Here is a 19954-nt window from a genome sequence, read left to right on the forward strand (position 1 = left end):
GGCCAGGGATACAGTTTTTAATCCAACAAGCTGTTCTTCCAACCCAAGGCACCATAACTCTGCTGGACATAAAACCCCCTCCACATCTGCTCAAGGGGCTGCGATCCTGAAATCCGCCCACTGCCAATGAGAAAGGGCATCCGCTGTCACATCCCAAACACCCACAATGTGCTCTGTCCTAAACAAAATGTTAAAACTGAGACAGCGGAGGACCAATCTCTTCAGCAACTGAATAACCGGGGGCAGGGAAGCTGTCAGGTTATTGACACCCAACACCACCCCCAGGTTATCACAGGGGAACACCACCCTGCAGTCTGCCAAAACCACCCCCCACAGGTTCACCGCTACCAAGATACAGAAATGCTCTAGGAAGGCCAGGTTCTTGGTTGGCCTCACCAAGTGCCACTTCATAGGCCAGCTCTACACATATCAACAAGGTCCCACAATTGCCTTGAATTCCACCGACCCTGCCAAATCAGCGAACAAATACAAGTCCACATTCAAGACCTCAGGAGCCTGCTGTAGGGATCTCCCTTAATAACTGCTCAGAAACATGTCCAACACCGCCAAGTCATCCTGAAGCTGTAATGTGACCCAGATAAAATGCTGAGGGCAATTTACCACCGACTTTGCCGCCAGACTCCTATTAAAAACCCGACCCATGGACATGATTTTCCATACGAAGCTGAGCTTACCCAAAAGGAAATGCAACAAACACCGCTGTTCACAGACCCGGCAATTTGTCCAGGGGCAAACAGCATTCCCTCTATCTTATGCAAAAAAAAAAATATATACGTAATGAGTATATATAGTAAATGAGGAAAGACCAGTTAAACCCAAAGTGCTGAATGTGAAATAATAAAAGTGAATAGTTCCAAGTGGAAACAATTATACATAAATATACTTCCTCCTTCTATTCTCACAGCTGCCACCCAACGACAACACTCTCCAAATGCTGAGTAATACCAAAGGAAATCCACTTGGGGCGCTCATATAAGAAAAAAGGAAAGAAGACAGACCATAATAGTGTAGACCGTTTAAACTATGATTCAATGGAAAAATCAATAGTTGCACTCACAAAAATAATGTGGTTTTCAAGCGTTTTCAAATATATCTGGTGTTATTCAGCAGGAACTAGAAGAAAGAAGCAGAGACCCAATGGTGCAGTATGTCAATCAAAATATAACATGGATAATGTAACAGTTGCACTCACATGGAGTTTTGCACATTACTGTCGGAGAACTTCCGCGTACTTCTATACCTTCTATACCTTGGGGTTCCAAATTATGTAGATATCTTTATCGAGCGGGCCGAGAGAAATCAGACACACAGACAAGAGTGTTTGTATAATAAGATTCCTGTTTATTATGACGCATTATGGATATATTTATAAAATCATACTGGAAATAACGCCCTATCCTAAACCAATCATAATACATAAAATAGTTCTATGCCCTTATTAGTAAACATATTTATACAACTAATAGCAAAGAAGGTCAGGATGATGTATCCAGACAAACCTTGTGCTTAGTATCCAAACAAACTGGTGTTATCAGTAGTTAGTGGAAATATTCTGTTCAGGAGAACAGAATATGGGACATAGGTCACCCTGTATTCTTCCACAGTCCTCCCTTTTGTAAGTAAGCTGACCTCTGGACAGAATATATTCAGGAATACTAGTTACTCCTGCAGGACTTTGTATTACATCTTCACCACTATTTTCCAGTCCGGATACATCCGGATACATCCACCTCACAACTACTTCTAATCTGCAATATAACTACTTTACTGCTTGCTTCAAGCACTTAGAAACTATTTGTGTTCATCTGCTTGCAAAAAGCTGTTTCATGCCTTATCTAGTATATTAATACTTATCTCTACAGATATTCGAGCAAATTGTTATACATTGAATACAACAACATAAACATATATACTTATACCTAGTATAGCAATTAAACTACTTTATCTTTACCCATCTTTACCCATCCCCAATTGGGCAACCATACAAATAGCCAATCCCATCATCCTTGATCCGCATCTTGTTTCATCCCTTGGATCAATTTTCTGAGAGCTTGTAAATTGTATTTTTCACTGAATCATAGCTTAAACGGTCTACACTATAATGGTCTGTCTTCTTTCCTTTTTTCTTATATGAGCACCCCAAGTGGATTTCCTTTGGTATTCCCTCTATCTTATCCTCTTCCAAATGGACACTAAAAGAATGTGCAACAGATTACACTAAATATAACAAATGACTAAAAATATGAGATTTTGCCAGACCCACTACCAGAAAATCTTCCAGGATTCAGGTAATGCAAAATGGAGTCAAAGCCTGAATTCATCCGCGCTACCCATCCCAAAAATGTGCTAAAACATTTAAAATAAAACACAAAATAGAGCGTTCCCGTAGGGAGACTCAGGTCAATGTAAAAATAACATTCATAGGCCTGATTTAAAGAGGGGTGAACCACTAGCCACTGCTGGAATTTGGCTCATAATATCGCCCCCGTAAATGCGGCAAACTTTCCAGATGAGGTCCTGGTAGCAGAAAACTGCTGAGCACTTTTCGGGTTTCTTTCCTCTATCACACTAGCTAATATGGAAAAAGTTCTGATCCAGTTCCCAAACATCTTTGGGATTTTCCTATACTGGTACTTTTCCCTTTCCTTCTGGAGGAGGCACATCCTCCATGGGCACCTCGCAAGCCTTGAAACAGCCCCTACCATGCCTGGCCTGTGCCCTGTGGCTCACTGCCCCCATACCTTCCTACAACGGTTCCATTAAGCTCTGCGCACCAGTACCGGTCATATAGATAGTATACCTATCTGCTGATGATGTCTCCCTTGTGACAATAAGCTGAATTTTAGAATTTTGTAAAGGGTGCTCAGGTGACCTCCCAGGAGAAGAGAAGGGCTGCCAAACATTTTCTCCTTATCAGAATAGAGACTCTCACCCAGCTCAGTAGATAGCCCCCCATCGCATGGCGCAAGCCTACAGCCCTCTGTTACCTGCCCTGCAGCCCACTTGCTATGCTGGGTGCCGGTATGAAACACTTCCTCCTGGAGGATCATGACACCTAATGGGGTGTTGGGAGAGATACAGTGGGTTCTTTAGACCTCATGGCAGCCCGGTAGGTGCATGTACCATCCTAGGAAGCCCTCACTAGAGAAGATCTTGGCATGTGACTCCCACTCCCAAGTTGATACTGTGGCAGGTCAATCTACACATATATATAATTTTTGTCACATTTTGTGTTCACAAGATGTTTTATGTCACTCTTGTGTCACTTTAGTGCATGAACCACTTCTTCATAGGCTGCTATTTCTTTTATGGTTTATCTAGAATTAGTTTGTGTATAGTCCACTGTTGGTAGTAAACCAATCTACTCCGATTTCCTGTTTGCGCTGTAACTTAAGAGGATGGATCGCTTATATTACTTATTTCCTTTCAACAGAAAATAAAGTTTTATTGCAGTACACAATAACTGATTAGTCTCAGACAAAATTGTCCAAAGACTTCGGTGATACAACATCCGTAGAGTAAGATGTTGAGTCACATAGCTTTGAACAAAAGAGGTTCCTTCTTTTGATACAGACCGAGAAGTTTTAAATGAACAAGACATGAATAGAAAAAGTAGTCAGTACTTTGGATTATGTTTATACGCAATAATGTAAAATGTCATAATGAAGCTTAAACATACATGTCTTAAGCTATTGATGAAAAAAAGAAATACACATATATTAATAAAAACAGTCATACTTATATTTGTAGAACTATTTTTGTAGGAGAAAGACAATTATTTTCTCTTAGCTTATCAAAGCAATTATGAGAAGCAGCAGGGCATTCAGTAATGACTTCTTAGTTATGGGAATACTAAGATTATTTCCAACAGAGCTCTATAATGTGCTGCACGATTGCAGTGTTAAATTAGTTAACAATGTAAATACTTTTTATGTGTCTAATTGTTTATTAATCTAATCATGCTAATAATTTCATTTCATAGGTAATCACTGTGTAAAATGCTATATTCTAGAAATACCCTGGAACAATTTTAAGAAAACATATGCACTTTGTTTATTTGTACTGCTTGCAGAGTGTTTTAACCTAGAGTTGTCCAAGTAAAACTGCTTTCTGGAGAAACAATTTATCTTATTAACGTGCAATTACATTTGCTATATATTTGTTAAGTAATTTATACAAGTAAATATAAATTGTATATTTTGGTTGGAGTAAAAACAGTTGGGTCTAGTTATTGAGAAGTGTGGTCAGTTAGGAAAGTGGTAAGACATAACTCAACTGTCCAGACTTGATTGCAGTTATATAACCCTTATGCTAATACTATCAAAGCAACTTATATATTCACTACACAATTTGCTTGTGACCACCTGCAACTTAAAATGTTGTGAGCTGTGGCTAGAGCATGTAAAGGAAACATAGAACAACTTGTATGTCCTCCCCTAAAACTTAGAAAAATTGGAAAAAAATATTGCCCACCTTTAGCCACCTCACATCCTCATCTCGTAGATGGATGGGATGGGGTTAAACTCAAATCAAGCCTCTGGAAAGGCACCAAGCAAGTCCTATGCCTCTCCCTTGCTCTCCTTTCCTTCTACCGTGGGGTGGAGACAGTAGTGTTACTAGGTTCCAAGAAGATCTGTGGCTAAAGCCTATTGGAGATTGTGATGTGTCGAAACTGTTACCTATATTTTCTGTGATTGCTTAATGTAGGAGTACCCACATATTCTTGTCTCTGAAGTGCCCTATGCAGCTGGAAGGTGGTCCGGGAAAAAAGACCCTTATAGATTGGTGTCCTTAGTTGCCATATGATTGGGAATGATTAGGTTTGGTCTAACATCCACTTACTTTAACAATATACAATATTAGGCAGATGACCATAATGTTATCATTGTATACATACACAAACATACTCTCATTCATCGACTCACTGACCTCCTCCTCTCATTCTCTACTTCCCCCCTTCCCAATCTCAAAGCTCTCATTCACCTTGCTCTCTGTATGGGCAAGTAAGGTTAGTAATTGGGACTCTTGAGGCTGAAGTTATGCCAAACACCAGTCTCTGGAGCTGATTTAGGAAACAGAGGGCTGGCCCAAAGAATCCCAGTTGAAGTATACTTCGGCTTCAAAGTCCTCATTCAAGGATGCCCACCAAGACACTTTTTGCACTACCACCCTTAGCCCATCCCTAGTGATGCGCCCGAATGGGGAAGGTTAATGGTTGGTGATGGAGTTAGCCATATTTCGTGAATTGCTGGCAAGGACATGTACAGTAAGTTGTCAGTATGTAAAGATTCATACGCTTACATGTAATCATGTATCATTAAATACAGTTTATGAGTTGTTTTGCAAGTGTTTACATGCAAGGTCACGTATCATCGGGTCTTGAAAGTTAAGTTATCTCATAACTTGATTAACCATTTAATTTCTTTGTGCATAGACCGAAAAGACTTTCACTGAACAAGGTCAGATATACATTAAGTCCACATGGTGCAATTTCTTTATGTAAAGGCTATAAATAGGAACTTATAAATGTGTAATGTAACCCATACAAAAACAAAAATGTGCTGGGTAGCATTTTTATTATTGTTAATATTATTATTATTATTATTATTATTATTTTGCTATTTACTTTGTATTTTTGTTTATGAAATAAAGTATACTTGATTCATCAGAAAATTAATTTGCCACAGGCTCAATGTTTTTATATCAAAGAGGTTCAAAGTTTATTAGTATTATAAGAAATTTTCATATTTTTTATTATATCCAGATATAAGTTATCAGTGTTTATATGTAAATTATGTGTACTTCTCTGTTTCATAATAAGTATTCTTGGTATTTATATTAAAAATGTGAATAAGCTAGTATGGTGAACTGACTTAAAAAAAATCTTCACTGGACTAAATATATTGGATTTCACTTTTATTGCATGAAAATGCAAAATACATTTATGGAAAAATGTTATGGCTAGAAAAATTAGCAATGAAAAAGCATGGCCTATATAAGCCCAATTTTATATATTTCAATTTTCAATCATCACAATTTTATTATAATATAATGCATACATGTATTTATATTCATTCAAGTATATATTAAGTATAAACAACGAGATAAGACTTAAACTAAGAAATTCAAATAGGTGATATTAAAAAAACAGCACTCACTGCAATCCAAGTAAGACATTGCTGTATTTATAAATGTATAGAAATAGAGGAACATTTGCAAAAGACAAAAACATATTAATACAAATATTTTAAATCATTAGGTTTATTATTAATAAATGTTTTTTTCTACCAAAAGGTTTTCTTGATCCTAATATCGTCTCATCTAAGATACATTTCAATTCAATCAAACAGTAGAACAATCTGTTCTAAACTATGATGCTAAATCTCTGAACTAAGCTGCCACTTCATGAAGTCTGTGATTGACTGGTACAGAAAAGTAAACTACAATTTAATATTTTTCATCTTCATTGATATTGACAAAAGTAGTGGTCTGTTAAATAAATCTTGACTCTTAAACTTAGTTGTAGTTGATTGTTTTTTAAAACTCTTTTACACAGTAGTTTTTAAGGGAGAAGGATCCTGAGACTTGTCCCCTCTGCTTCAGACTCCCTGCACTTAGACAACCTCTGCTGCAGGGGACCTGGATCCTCCGCTCTGGCAACCGCTGCTGCCAGCACTTCCTCTTGGGCTTCTATGACTGAGCGCAAGAATGACATGACCTTCCGATGCTCCATCATAGAAGCCCCAACGATTGTATCGGTTTGTCTTAGTCTGTCAATTCTCTTAGTCTGGGTACACCCGTCAGACATTGCTTCCTTCTGCCCATAGTCACCAGGAATACAAGGCTTAGTTCCTCAAGTGGAAATAGCGTTGATGACAGCAGGGAATAGAGCCTCTCAGGAACCTCGGTGGCACTGTAACAAAGCAATACAGTGCTTTACTGTCCTGACAAGGACAGCACCGAGGCTAACCCCAATAACAAGATGAAACTCGTATTGAGGTAAAACAGGAACTACTTTATTTGAACCAAACACATGAACTATAAATATAAGTGAGAAAGGGGCAAGACAAATGTCACAGGATCGAATTACCATGTCAGGAAGGAAGTAATTAGATCACATCCTGCAACACAAAATCCGAGGAAGGACAGAATTAATGAGACATACATGATTACATTAATTGGGGGGGTAGACATATAATTGAATTTAAATAAACAATAGCTAAGACATAGAGCTAACAAGGGCTAACAGGATAAACAGCCACTGGCTGTGTATTTAGTTATTATATACACAGCAGTAGGGGGTACACAAAATACAGTGAATGGCAGTACTAACAGCTAGCACCTAACACATTAATACATTTCTTCACAACCCAGATAATCAGCCTTCTTCTTAAATCAGGATGTCCAGCTGGCATTTACAGTTCTGAGTCTCTGTGTGGGAAACGTGGTAAAACATATAATAGGGGAAATCAGTAAAATGTGGGTCCCTGTACCCACTTCCCCCAGAACAGAACCCCTTCTAATGTCAGGGCCCATTGTCAGCCGTCAGCATTGGCATCTCCAGCTTTCATATTTAGGGGGGCATATGGGGGGACAGGGACCAAAGTAGGGGGGGGGGCATTTATAAAACGCTACATATACACTAGATATATATAGATATATATGCGTTAGACATCCATTTTAAACTACATAATATGTACTTATCTCTTTGAAGTAAAGAGCTTGATTGAAACATGATTTCAAAATAACAGCTGAACTGGCAGTTATTTTTCATTCTTTAATATTAGACCCTACTGGCAATGTATACTAATATTATACCCTGCTGCCGATATATATAAATATCAGACCCTACTGCTAATATATATAAATATTAGACCCTGCTGCCAAATATATATAAATATTAGACCCTGCTTCCGATATATATAAATATTAGCCCCTGCAGCCAATATATATAAATATTAGCCCCTGCTGCCAATATATATATAAATATAAGACCCTGTTGCCAGTATATTTTATAGTGAAAAAATTGGACCCTACCCAAGCATTTCCTTGGGCCCCGCTGCACGCTCCCTAGCATGCAATCGCTCCCTCCGCTACCATACCAAAAAAAAAAAATATTTGCCACACTGACTGCAGATCAGGGGAAGACTGTGAGAGTCAGTGCAGTCTTCCCTCCTTCTGACCGCACCGTGACATTGAGAGGTCCTCTCCCCCGTAATCATCCCCAGAGTCCCTTCACATGGAAACAGCACGTGCTAAGTTTTTTGCAGGTATACATAAATAATGTATGGAAACATAGCATTGCAGGTATAGATCCACTGGAAATAACATGTAAACTCAGCACTGAAGGTATAGAGTAAATAAACAACACATGGCAACAGCACTCCAGGTATTGATCAAATGAATAAGACATACAAATCCTGTATTTGCAGGTAAATAATGTATGGAAACATAGTGTAAGGCACTTACCTGGCAGACGCGGGGAAGTTCCTCTCCGTCCTCCCGGCAGAAACGCCGGCATCATTCCCTGCTACATGAAGCAGCCGCTCGCACGCGCGGCCACTTCATGAATATTTATGCGGCTGACCGCCGCCTGGATTCCGCTGCGTCGCTATGGCGACGGTGGACGCGGTTACGTCAGGGACGCCGGGGAACGCCTCCCCGGGCTATTTAAACTTCCCAAACCTATCCACCGGTGCTCAGTTGTACTGGTGCTTCCGTACCTATTGAGCCCCTCGTATTTTTTCCTGTATCTTGTTCTATTGCTGGTATCCTGACCCTGGTCTGCTCAACGGCTATCGTGAACTTCTGGAATCCTGACCCTGGCTATTCTTACGACTTTGGGTATCTCTGGCATCCTGACCCCGGTCCGCTAACGGTTATAGTGTATCTCTGGCATCCTGACCTCGGCTTTCCATTTCGGCTCCTGTGTATTTCCGGTATCCTGACCCTGGCTTTCCTAACGACTCTGAGAACCTCCGGTATCCTGACCCTGGTCTGCTTAACGGCGCTGTCCTGATCACCCGTGCTTACAGCAACACCGCCAAGTGCCCTGTTATCCACCTCAGGCCCCTTGTGCGTGTCCTGTACTGAGCAAGCATGTTCCTTTCCTGCATCCCGGATTCCTTCTGGTAAGACGATCCTTACAGAACAACTGAGCCAAGACATGGAATCCGCAGGAATTGCTGACGCCCTCTCGGCTCTCACGGGACAAATTGCCTCCCTCACTCGTTCTCTTCAAGACCTCCAAACTAGCCACGCACACATGCAGCGTCAACTTCATGAACTCCAGACAAGTCTACCTGCCTCCGGGGAATCCCCTTCTGGAACAGCTCCGCCCCCGGTGATGGAGGAAATCGGTGCTACTGCTCCTGAACCTAAGGTGCCTTTACCTGAACGTTTCTCTGGGGACAGAACTCGTTATCGCACATTCATGACATCCTGCCAGATCCTGTTCTCACTACAACCTAGAACGTACGCCTCTGACCATGTTAAAGTACGAACTGTGATCTCCTTGCTCTCTGGTGAACCCCAACTGTGGGCCCATCATCTGCTTCACACTAATAACTCCGTCCTGAATTCCTGGGCTGATTTCAGTCATGCTATGGATACCTTGTTTGATGACCCGTTTCGTTCCACCTCTGCACAAGCAGCCATACGTGCATTACACCAAGGCAAAAGACCTGTGGAGGAATACGTCACAGAATTCCGGAGCCTGGCTTTTGAAAGTACATGGAACGAACCAGCACTTCTGGACCAATTCCGTCTGGGTTTATCCGAGAGCTTAAAGGATGAACTGGACCGTGTGGGTATCCCCAATTCATTAGAGGATTTAATATATCTGACTATTCAGCTTGACCGCAGATTTCGGGAAAGACGCCTGGAACGCGCAGCTTCAGCCGTTCCTGCCCCGAGACGCAACTTCCCTCCTGTGGCTCATACTGCTCCTACGGCTCCTACCCTTCCTCCTCTCCAGTTACCAGCGATCATGCCCACTCCGGAGGAACCGATGCAGATCGGATTGGCACGCGGCCCACTATCCGAAGCTGAGAAAACCCGTCGTCGGAGGAACAATCTGTGCCTATACTGTGGCGAACCCGGGCATCTGATCCACTCCTGTCCTCGACGCCCTCCTAAGGGTAAGCCCACACATACTACAGTTTGCTTGAGTTCCTTTCCTAGAGACGGGTCTCCTCACCTATCCATTCCTTTGTTTTTGCAGTGGACCAGTAATTCTACTACAGTGTCTGCCATCATTGACTCCGGTGCCAGTAGCTGCTTTATGGATCAAGATTTTGCCAAGCAATTGCACATACCAACATTGACCAAAGCAGCTCCAATACATATCCAAGTAGTAGATGGCACTCCGCTATCTTCTGGACCCATCACCCAAGAAACACCACGACTCCAGGTACTACTGGGAAATAATCATATGGAACATCTGAACTTTGACTTGATCCCATCACCTATGTTCCCAATTATTCTCGGACTATCCTGGCTGAGGCTTCATAATCCTACGATAAACTGGGCCACAGGCACCCTCTCCTTCCAATCTTTTTTTTGTCGCACTCGTTGTCTCTCCAATCGCCAATCACTCCTGCTACTCCCTGACGATTCATCCTCTTCTCCGGTCCTACGTCTCCCCAAGCAATATGCAGAATTCAGTGATGTGTTCGATAAGAAGGGAGCCGACTCTCTTCCTCCCCAAAGGACTTATGATTGTCCTATCGATCTTCTCCCAGGAGCTCCCATTCCCTTTGGCAGAATATTTCCGTTGTCGGAACCTGAACTACGTTACCTCAAAGACTATATCCAAGAAAATTTAGCCAAGGGTTTTATTCGTCCGTCTACCTCCCCCGCCGGTGCAGGAATCTTCTTTGTAGAAAAAAAAGATGGCAGTTTACGCCCTTGCATCGACTATCGTGAATTAAACAAAATCACTATAAAGAACAGATATCCGTTGCCACTTATTCCTGAACTTCTGGACCGACTGAAAGATGCACACATCTTCACTAAAATTGATCTCTGGGGGGCTTACAATCTAGTTCGCATACGGGAGGGAGACGAGTGGAAGACCGCCTTTCGAAGTCGCTATGGACACTTTGAGTACCTCGTAATGCCTTTCGGTTTATGTAACGCCCCCGCGACGTTTCAACATTTCCTAAATGACGTGTTCCGGGACTACCTTGACATCTTCCTGGTAGTCTATTTGGATGACATCCTCATTTTCTCATCAACTTTGTCTGAACATCGGGACCAGGTTAAACTGGTCCTCAAACGCCTACGCTCACATCATCTCTATGCTAAACTAGAGAAATGCCAATTCGAATCCTCCCGAGTGGAATTCCTGGGGTTCATTATCACGCCAGGGAGTCTACAAATGGATCCTAAGAAAGTGTCAGCAATACTGGAATGGCCGATACCCTCTGATAAAAAAGCGATCCAACGCTTCATCGGCTTCGCGAATTACTATCGCAAATTCATTCGAAATTTCTCTCATGTCATCGCACCCATCACGAGACTTACTCGCCAGTCCTCTCATTTCGCATGGTCACCTGACGCTCAGAAGGCGTTTGACATCTTGAAACGGTATTTTACCACGGCTCCTATTCTCATCCAACCCAACGTTGCTGAACCCTTTTATGTGGAGGTAGACGCTTCGGATGTAGCCGTAGGGGCAATCTTATCTCAGAGACATGGAGAAAAACAGAGTCTACACCCAGTAGCCTATTACTCTCGCAAACTCACCCCTTCAGAAATGAACTACAGTGTGGGGGATAGAGAATTGTTGGCCATCAAGCAGGCACTAGAAGCTTGGCGTCATCTTCTTGAAGGTACCATACACCCCGTGACGGTTTATACCGACCATCGGAACCTCGAGTATCTTCGTTCTGCACGTAGGTTGTGCCCGAGACAGGCAAGGTGGGCTCTCTTCTTTACAAGATTTAATTTACATATCACCTACCGCCCTGGATCCCGAAATATTAAAGCAGATGCCTTGTCCCGAATACCAGTTACTTCACATCACCCTAAGAGTCCGTCCGATACCATTCTCCCATCCAATTTGTTTCTCACTCACCAACCACCCCTTATAGACTACATCCGTACTTCATCCCGTGGCGTGCCAATACCAAGAACACATCCTCCTATCCGTCGTACCAGGAACCTTCTCTATTACCGTAACATGATATTTGTACCACGACCGGCCCGTCTAAGGGTATTACAAACCTGTCATGACTCCCTCCTTTCTGGACATGGGGGCATTAAGAAGACCCTAGATCTCGCCCGACGTCATTTTTGGTGGCCTTCACTGGATCGAGACGTTACCTCGTTTGTCCGCTCATGTACCACCTGTGCCCGAACCAAGACCACACGCAAGAAACCGGTAGGCCTCCTCCGCCCATTACCTATCCCATCGGTCCCCTGGTCGAAAATTTCTATGGACTTTATTGTGGATCTACCACCCTCAAAGAAACACGACACAATAATGGTGGTGGTAGACAGATTTACTAAGATGGCACATTTTATTCCCACCATTGGTATTCCCTCAGCAGCGACCACGGCCACCTTGTTCCTGAATACAGTTTTTCAGCTCCATGGACTACCACAGACCATCACTTCTGACCGGGGGGTACAATTCACATCACGCTTCTGGAAGATCTTCTGTCGAAATCTGCACATTCGTCCCACGCTGTCCACGGCCTTTCATCCTCAAACCAACGGTCAAACAGAACGTTTAAACCAAATATTGGAACAATATTTGAGATGTTACACCACTCACCTCCAGAATGATTGGCTCCAGTTCCTCCCCCGGCGGAATTTACCTACAACAACCAAAAACAACGTTCCATACAAATGTCACCATTTTTCGCAAACTACGGCTACCATCCTACCATGATTCCGGGCCTACCCACCGGACCTACGGTTCCTGGAATTACGGACCGAGTCACCGCTCTCGCCAGACAATTTCGAACCCTGAAAGAGAACCTGATCAAGGCTCGTAAAACATACAAATTATATGCAGATCGTTATAGATCCAGCCCACCAACCTACCGTTGCGGTGACAAAGTCTGGTTGTCCACAAGTAACCTGCGCCTGCAGGTGCCATCGAAAAAATTAGGACCCAAGTTTATCGGTCCTTATGTCATCACCAGGATCATCAATCCAGTAACAGTGCAGCTGAAACTGCCCGCTACATGTCGGATCCATCCCGTGTTCCACGTATCTCTAGTCAAGCCATGGGTAGCTGGTCGTGTACCTCCTCCGCCTGCTCCTGTTGTTATCGATGGGGTGGAGGAGTATGTGGTACAAAAAATTGTTGACGCCAGGATCCATCGTGGACACTTGGAATACCTGATACACTGGAAGGGGTATAGCCCAGAAGAAAGAACCTGGGAACCGGCAGATCAGGTGCATGCCCCCGTCTGTGTTCGCAGATTCCACAAGCTGCATCCTCTCAAGCCGGGTTCTCCACGCCCCCAGAGGTCGCGTCTTGCGGGGGGATCCTGTAAGGCACTTACCTGGCAGACGCGGGGAAGTTCCTCTCCGTCCTCCCGGCAGAAACGCCGGCATCATTCCCTGCTACATGAAGCAGCCGCTCGCACGCGCGGCCACTTCATGAATATTTATGCGGCTGACCGCCGCCTGGATTCCGCTGCGTCGCTATGGCGACGGTGGACGCGGTTACGTCAGGGTCGCCGGGGAACGCCTCCCCGGGCTATTTAAACTTCCCAAACCTATCCACCGGTGCTCAGTTGTACTGGTGCTTCCGTACCTATTGAGCCCCTCGTATTTTTTCCTGTATCTTGTTCTATTGCTGGTATCCTGACCCTGGTCTGCTCAACGGCTATCGTGAACTTCTGGAATCCTGACCCTGGCTATTCTTACGACTTTGGGTATCTCTGGCATCCTGACCCCGGTCCGCTAACGGTTATTGTGTATCTCTGGCATCCTGACCTCGGCTTTCCATTTCGGCTCCTGTGTATTTCCGGTATCCTGACCCTGGCTTTCCTAACGACTCTGAGAACCTCCGGTATCCTGACCCTGGTCTGCTTAACGGCGCTGTCCTGATCACCCGTGCTTACAGCAACACCGCCAAGTGCCCTGTTATCCACCTCAGGCCCCTTGTGCGTGTCCTGTACTGAGCAAGCGTGTTCCTTTCCTGCATGCCGGATTCCTTCTGGTAAGACGATCCTTACACATAGCATAGCAGATAAAGATTAACAGAATAACACACAAACGAAGTGCCCCCCCCCTTCACTTACTTTGTTGAAGTCTTACGGTGGGAGTGCAAGGCTTCTGTCTCCCTGCTCTGCCGCGGTGCTCGCTGTTACACTGCTGAGAGCCAGAATATGATGTCATATAACACCCACCCGGTGCCCGGAACTGCATGTCCTGGGCATCAGGCAATACGAATAGCACAACCCTACTCTAAACCCCGATTATAGGCCGCACCGCCACTTTAAAGACTTAAAGTGTGTGTGTGGGGGGGGGTGCAGTCTAAGTCCGGCAAATACTGACCCTATTTTAACTTGTAAGTAGCAGTTACAGACTGATGAAAGTTGGCGTGTGAGACAGTGAGAGTTAGCTTAGCAGAGGCTGAGATTAATGCCCATTGCTCACCTATCATACTGCAAGTTAAAGATTAGTTTACTTTAGTGCAGAACAATTATTGTTGTGAGGTGGATTGGAGAAGCTGAGTGGCATATTAGAGAGGCAGAGTGGCATATATGGTGTATAAGGCATATCTGGTGGCAGAGTAGCATATAGGAGATATAAGGCTTGTCTGGGAGGCAAAGTGGCATATAAGGAGTATAAGGCATATCTGGGGGGCAGAGTGGCATATTAGGGAGGCTGAGTGGCATATGGGAGTATAAGGCTTATCAGGAGGGCAGAGTTGCATATCAGGGAGGCAGAGTGGCATGTAGGGGGTATAAGGCATATCTAGGGGACAGAGTGACAAGCCTGTGGGCAAATGTGCATAACTGGGGGGCAGGTTGGGAAATAAACGGAAATAAAAATTGCATTTTTCTCAATCATAGTTTTTATTAAATATGAAAAAAATATTTATATGTGAATTAATATTTACTTGTAAAACTGTTTTCCTATATGGTAGTCTTTTTCTTTTTTTCTAAATTAATATTTAAATTTTGGGGTGTCATTTTATAATCAGGCTTATCTCATAATTGAGTAAATACTGTAATTGACATATGCTGGTGAATTAAGTAGATTTTGTGGAATGTGAGCCCAGAGGGTGGGTGGGAGAGCTTATTTTGAAAAATGTAATTGTGCAATGAAAAGAAACAACCTGAATTTTTAAAATGCCATAAAACAAAATGTGTCCGAAAACAGATGCAGCAAAAATTAAAAAGGACTATGTATCCACATCGATTTTGCTAGCCATGCACAAGCTTAGTTAAGAAATGAACAGTGAGTAAATGGACTCCTTACCTTTACATCTGAAAGGTCAAATGGGACACAATTGCAGAAAAAATGTCCAAAATCTTTAAGGTTTTCAGGAAGGCCTGAATGGAAATGGTCTAATAGAGCCACTTTATGCAGTTAAGAGCAATTTATCCCTAAACAAAAGTCGGCTCTGTTTAAGGGCTCCAATCTGGGCTGCTGTAGTGGAGACCCTATATGCATTATCACAAAGACTGTCCATTTCCAAAATACTTGACCAGGAGTCTATAATGGGGTTATGGATCTGAAACCTGGGGGTTTTGACCTCCTGGGGTTGGACTCAGAATCCAAGTCTGTTTTGCCCTTTTAACTTTATTTGATCATTGTGATATTCTGGATTTTGCCCTTTCATTGGACTTTGACTATTCATTTTGGATTATCTTTCAGTACTCTGCACTTGTTCACCTCTGTGTATGACCTGGACTAGCTAGAGTCTGATTTTGTCTGACTGCATGTTGTCTGCCAGGTACCCAGACACTTTGTCAGTTTTGTGTGTTATAACCTGGATCATCTTGATCTTGATGACTTTCTGATATCCTGATCCAACTTGTGCTTACTGAGGACTTTAAATATGACTTTGGTAAGACTTAAACAAAGTCTGGTAATGGCCCAACACTTTATCAGGAAGAGGAACGTGTGGTTCTGGAGTAGAGACCACTAGGTCTTCTTGAGTGGTAGCTTGATGTACATGAGATTTTGAAGACAAGAATAGATTCTGAAGAAGTTGCAATGCTTGATTCAAATGTAGTTTGCTAGAACAGGTGAGAAACACAGAGCTAGTTTGACAGGCAGGAGTACCCAGAAAGAAGATGGCAGCAGCAGCAGCGTTAAAGGGTTACCAAGGGTGAATGTAATTAAAGGCAGAAAGCTTGGTGAAAGTCAGGCCAGGGTGAGATAGCCAGTCAAAATAGCGAGGAAACCAGCCAAAGTCTAAAAATCACTAAGCAGGGATCTAGACCAAATATACCAATCCAAGGGAAGAGAAGAGTCAGGGAGAAAATATCTGGGAAATAGGAGCAAGAATGCTACCAGGCTGCTTAATCCACTTGGAGAAGAGGACAGCTTAGGACCTGCTTGTGAACTGATAGGTAAGACAGCAAGGGATCTGATGGGTGGCAGATGACTTGGCACCATACTTCAAACACAGGTACCTTAAAAACATTGTGAGCTGATTACTGGTCTCCAGATCATCATCACGGGGCATGCACACACGCACACACGCACACACGTGATTATGGCTGGACTGGGATATGGATGGACGCAGCTGTGAAGCTGTTGCAAGGAAGTAGAGACTCCAGATGGAGGAAGCAATAAATCAGCGGCAGCCGTCTAAGTTGTAATTCCCCCCCCCCGCATTCCTCCAGTACAAGACCGAATAGAGAAAAGGAAAAAGAATCAGGCTCCTGCACAGAGAAAGCGATCCCTCAAACTACCAAACTACCAGAAGTGATAAGTACCTTTTCACTTTATGATTATACTGTTGATGCCAGAATCTTACACTTAAACAAGTATATCCTGCAGAATACTGTAATACATTATGGAACATTGTGTAATGAATTCATAACGGCATAAAGGAAGGAAAAACATTGCTTCTGTATAAGACTGAGCAAGACTGATTCTTAAAGACATATATACTCTTAACTGAAAAACTGCAGGGGTCTGGAAAAGGGAGCATTGAACTTCACTTCAAAGAATAAAAATAAAGAAATTGGTAAAAATGGAGTATATATAATAAAAAGGGTGCCTAAATAAGCCCAAGGCCGTAAACAATATAAAATGGTTCTGCACTCAACTCCCAGGAAGCTGGGTGCTAGCAGGAAAAAAGGGGACAGCATAAACCCTCTTGAAGCATACAAACAAAGAAAAGGAATCCCAGCACTCCAAATAGCTTCCAGTCTCTAGGACACTTTATTAAGCGATGTGACGGAAGCCTCCATCACTGGGACCACTGGAGAAGCCTGACTGCCAGCCTCCTCCCTATTGACTATGGGCCCTGGGTTTGTAAAGGCTTCTGTGGCTACCCCCAGCAGTATCATCTCATCACTGGCTGAGGGGATTATCTCCGGCAGACAGCCAGGATCTGCCACCAGGGAGTGACCACCATTGTTTTAATTTAATATCAGACCCCTCCACCCCATGGTGCATTATTATGTTGTATAAATCAGTCTCCCCCCCATTGTATTGTTAATCACGTTACTGCCCCTGTTGTCTCTGAGAGGCAGATTAAGGGGGCGGTTTGTGTCCCAATATCTTGTTTTATGTTAATGTGTGTTTTGCTGGATATATCCAGCTCTGTGTGTCTAAAATAAATGAGTCTTCGTTTGGTTTTACTCTACACTGAGTCTCGGCTAGTGACTGGGGAACCGAAGAAAGTGTGTTGTCCCAGGCTAAGGGAGCACAAGACAGCGGAGGTAGTCGGTCGGACAAGCCAGCTCCGTGACAAGCGAGAACAAACAAAAGCAACGTTTCGGCCAAACAGGGCCTTTGTCAAGCTCAAACAAAAGCTTTTGTTTGTTCTCGCTTAATAAAGTGTCCTAGAGACTGGAAGCTGTTTGGAGTGCTGGGATTCCTTTTCTTTGTTTAAATAAGCCCAAGGGTCAAGAGTAATCAATAGAAAGAGCCCATAGGACCACTATTCCACCTAACCTTGCTGGTAAACATCCGAGAGACATGATTGTCAGATTTATGACTTTTTATGTGAAGCAAAACATTGTTGAGATGTTTTGGAAGACTGAACCAAAGAAGGAGAAATTCAAAAATATTGTACTTCTCCAGGACTTATCATACAATACAAGACAAAAAAGACAAGTCTTTAGAGCAATAACGGACCAGGGCAAATACACCTGGGGATACCCGGTAAAACTGATTGGGTGGACAATATCTTGCCAACGTTGGAAACATTGCAAGAATGCGATATTAGACAATAGAAAGAGGATAATGGACTTTAAACGAGAAAGATGGCTTGGATTTAGGCTAGAATGGAGGGAAAGTGAACCAGTGGATGGGGGGGGGATTTCACCTGCTTGAACGTCACAAGGATAATCACATACTGTTACAGGGTCACCGTACCCAAGGCTGGGTCCCCTGTTTGAGGGCTGAGGAATCACCAGTCAGTCCCTTATACGGATAGCACTCAGCTATCCACGGATCATCCAGACCACCATTCATAGTAAACCAAGAAGAACTCTCTTTATTACAAACACACAGAACTTATATACAATCTCAATGCAATGTGTACCGAACCCAACCCCCAATCCCATCAGCCACATCCCATCACAAATCCCGTCAGTATACAGGGGATGTATCAGGTGAGGGGATTAAGGGATACAATGGGTTCCCCCACCTGTGTTATCCCCCCTGTAGTGCGGGTGCCGTCTGGGCAGACAGGGCTGTGTTGGTTGATTAAGAGCCCCAGCCAGATTATAGGATCGTCTCTTTGAAGGCTGGAGCTGCAGCCACATTCAGTCTCTGGGCTGAATACACAATAAAACGTCTTATAAAATATTACCGGGTCACGGTATACGGAACCGGACACAAAAGTGCTCCGTGACCTGGCTAAACTTCATATGACACATGAGCCAGCTAGCCTGGCCCTGTCACACATACATTAGACACAACACATTATAAACATGATTGGATTTTTTTTTAGGTAGGATCTTACTTGTTTGAATGTCACACGAAATAAACACGATTGGAATTTTTCTTTTTTTCCTTCTTTCCCTATGTAGGCAGGATTTTACTTCTTTGAACATCACTAAGGAAAGTATATATATGAGACACAATACACTCAATACACATTTGGAAACTTATATTTATTTATAATTTTTCTGTTCTTTCTTCCCTTTCTCTTCTTAGGTAGTATCTCACTTGCTTGAATGCCATAAGGAAAATTACACATATTAGCCACAACCAGTGTTCCCTCCAAGCTGTGCGCTTGTGCGCGCGCACATAGCTTTCAGAGGGAGCGCACACAAACAAAAATTGTGCGCACAACCAGTAGCGTACCGAAGGGGGGGCGGTCCGCTACCGGTTGTGTGCACAGCACCCCTCCAGGGACGGACAGTAATGTCCGCCGCTAGAGGAGCAAGCTCGGTTGGGGAGATCAAGGATCTCCCTCCAACCGGCTTAAAATCAATCAAGGGAGCGGGAGGTCTGTTAATACAGACCTCCGATCCTGCTCCCTTGTGATGCGCGTGGCAATTGATGCCGTGCGTCGGGATTTGATGTCAGATCCCGGCGCACAGCACTGAAGCCACGCCCACCGTCTTTACTGCACCGGAAGGAGAGGACATAGAAGAGGAAGAACGAAGAGGAGGAAAAGTGACAGAGAAAAGGTAGGAAAATATTCTGTGAGAGTAAATTAGTGTGTGAGAGTGATGGGTGTTATGCTGTAGTTTAAACTGAATGTTTGTGAATGAGTGTGTGTGTGTGATAGCATGGATGTGTAAGTGTGTGGGGAGGGGGATAGCAT

This window comes from Sceloporus occidentalis, unplaced genomic scaffold, assembly GCF_023333645.1.
Source record: "Sceloporus occidentalis isolate IW3139 unplaced genomic scaffold, rSceOcc1.0.p SCAF_27, whole genome shotgun sequence".
Classification (NCBI taxonomy): domain Eukaryota; kingdom Metazoa; phylum Chordata; class Lepidosauria; order Squamata; family Phrynosomatidae; genus Sceloporus; species Sceloporus occidentalis.